At 46.0% G+C, this 3,013-nt stretch overlaps 1 long non-coding RNA gene across 1 annotated transcript; it reads left to right on the top strand.

Moving 5' to 3' along the window:
• The first annotated feature begins 220 nt into the window (after positions 1-220).
• Positions 221-2,684, top strand: LOC141575460 (uncharacterized). Its single transcript, XR_012503057.1, has 3 exons — positions 221-415; positions 1,791-1,889; positions 2,574-2,684. It is a non-coding gene; the product is annotated as an uncharacterized LOC141575460 (long non-coding RNA).
• Positions 2,685-3,013: the final 329 nt, after the last annotated feature.

The following is a 3,013-nucleotide window of genomic DNA, read 5'->3' as shown; positions in this document are numbered from 1 at the left end:
GACACAGAGATAAGAAATGAGCAAATGCTGCCAGAAAAAAATGTCACCAATGGAATTGCTGTACTCAGGGTTGTTACAAATCTTCAATTGTTTAAAAATATGCATTACCAGGGAGGGCAATAAAATGAAACATGCCTGTAATAGCAATGAATTTGCACTGGGAAGGTATAAAGGGGATTCCTGCCTTCAGAATTCTCTCCTTTCTCCACTCCCCAGCACAGCCAAGCTCTTGAGTGCACATGTGCACACACAAAGCCAGTTGTTTTATGTTTATAGAGGGTAAAAAGAAAATGCAAGACCACCATGCTGCATCAGGATCTCTGAAAGAACGTGAGGAAGACGGTTTCCAAAGGCAGGTGAAGAAAGTAAGTGTCCTTGATGAAATCAGTGGACAGAGATCTATGGACACTGAAGGGTAAGACATTCCCGTGTTAATTATGACAATGTGTGAATGAATGTGTGGAGTTATGTGGATATTGTAATACGTTTCAGAATACTTACCACCATATTTTCTTTACCATATTCAATCAGTACAGATGTGCATTTATTTTTCAACCTTGATTTCTGTAATCTGCTGCTTCTGTTCATTCTAACTGGTTACCAGAGTCTTGTTTGTATTTAGTTTGAGATTTTAGCGGGTTCTTGGACCAGATTTAGTCACTTCATTATCTGGATCCCCCTAGGTCCATTTTTATTGTCCTTAGGTTTCAACCACATCAAAGTGTCATGACCTGCCATGTGTCTATCATTTTTAAAAAACTCTAGACATTGGGTAGAAAATAGAGAAAATTTGAGGCCTCGTGTGAGGTTAACTTGCTGCAGAGAAGGTGGGCATTACAGCTGGCAGGTGGTCAGGGCGCCAGCAGCGCTACATCCTGTTAACCCGGTTAGCAGCTGAGATCAGTCAGTGCAGCCAGCTTTCGTGAGGCCCGTGTGTCTCCTGTCCACCTTTGTTTCTGGCATATAGCTCTCGTGGATCCCAGCTAAGTCCTGTGGGTCTCTCTAGGGATCACCTTCGCTGACGGACAGTGAGCTCCAGCTGCCTGACTGCGGTGCCTGTGCGTAGGGGGCACCGGCTGCCGGGCTGCTCTGCATCTCAGTGGTTTCCTCTGCAGTTACCGGGTGACCCCCAGGGAAGGTGGGCCCAGTCCTGGGCTTTCTTCTTCTCCATCTTGGCCTCATGTCCCTTTCTGGCTTGTTAGAAATTTGGTACATTTGATCATGGATTTCATAATTTGTCCAGAGTTTCCTGTCATTCTCAGGGAGAGGTCATGGACATCACACCCATTAACCCGCTTTCAAAAACAAACGTTTCCTTATATTTCCTAAAGGATCAGGTTTTGCTCCAGGTTTTGACTGAAATCTGGGCTCTCTGTGGGAGAAATCAAACAAGTCATGAACGCTTGCTTTACCCTAATGTGTTTGGTTGTGATGACTTGGTCAGACACTGATTCCCACGTTGAAACACAGTGAGCTCGTGCTGTCCCAGGCACAGGAACCTGAGCCTGGTGGGGGGGCGCAGAGCACACCTCACGTGGGCTTTTCCTGTGTGTTTACTTTATGCATAAATGATTAGGGGTGGGGACGCTGAAGGGAAGCCCAGATACCAAACACTTGCCAGAGGCCTGAGTGTAGCTTTTTCATATTTATTAGTGGGGGTACTTTAATTCTTTCCTGTGTATTTATCAGCCTGAGCATTTATGGGGAAGGGCGAAAGGAACATGGAATTCTTCCCTTCCAGTTTCTGGGAGGGAAACTGGCAGAATTTCAGAGTTTCTTTCCCCTCTCAGGAAGGTGGACATGAACGGATGTGAGCTGGTGGGAAAGCAGCAGCTGTTGGCAGCAAAGGAGGAGGCAAAATTGGCTGAAGAGGAGACAAGATGGTACAAGTGAGTTCAGCTCCTCTGCACCTGTGGCTCTGAAAACACCTGTTGGATTTTTTGAAAACTTCTCTAAAATGTTTAGACACAATATCATAAACTGACCCAAACAAAAGACATTTGTATACATGGCTTCACACAGGAGGAAAAGTGTTAAGTTTTACATATGTTAAGTTAAACGTTTAACTTTAAAAATATTAAGTTACTAAGAATTTCCTGGTCCCAGTGCTGGCCAGACTGAGAGGAGAGACGGTTCACAGAGATGTTTCTGAAGGTGCTATAAACCGTTCTCACCCTGAGGATAGCAGTTTAGTGTAGCGTCAGTCGGACCAATAAAAATTCCCGTGCTGCTGGGGAGACCCAGGTGTAAGAAGTAGGGTCAGGATGTAAGGAAAGGAAGAATCAAGCTTTGTGATGAAAGATGCTTAGCACAGGACACGTGAGGGAAATGCTGAGAACGGGAGGGGGAGTTGTGTCCGCGCAGAACCGGGCAGGCGTTCAGTAACAGTGACGGAAGGAGTGGCTGCAGCGACAGCTTTGCACCTGCTGTGCTTCTGCAGCCGTGTGCAGTGTGTCTTGAGCGGTGAGATGATGTGTGTGAGTGTGCAGTGCAGATAACATGGACTGGGGCAGATTATTTAACAGCATACCCAGCATTGTGTCTTCTCTGATGGAACAATTTGTAACTCATAGGATAAGACTTGAAGAATGTCACGGGCAAATGCGGGAAGCAGAGATCATTTGGAGACACCAGGTAACCTGCCTTCCTCCTGACACACCGAGTCCTCAGCACCTGATGCAGACAGTTATTGTGGCCTTGAGAACCCCTAGCCATGGGGTGTTTCTTGATGTGTTGACTTTTTCAGGTCACTCTTGCCGAGAAGAAGGACCAAGACAGCTCAGTAAGAATTTGTTTCCTTCCTTCCCTTTGTGCACAGTTGGCCACAACTGAACGTGGATGTGTTTTTCTCCCACAGCTCAGGGCTCAGGAGCTGGAGAGGGAAATCTCTGAATTGAGAAGGGAAAACTCTGACCTGAGAAGGGAAAACTCTGACCTGAGAAGGGAAGTTGCCCACCTGAAACAGAGGTACAGAATTTTGACACATTTTTACGGGTGTTTTGAGATTTTTAAG

The sequence above is a fragment of the Camelus bactrianus genome, chromosome 3 (genome assembly GCF_048773025.1).
Source record: "Camelus bactrianus isolate YW-2024 breed Bactrian camel chromosome 3, ASM4877302v1, whole genome shotgun sequence".
Classification (NCBI taxonomy): Eukaryota; Metazoa; Chordata; class Mammalia; order Artiodactyla; family Camelidae; genus Camelus; species Camelus bactrianus.
The sequence above is the reverse complement of the archived record's forward strand: the minus strand, read 5'-3'. Positions and strand labels throughout refer to the sequence as shown.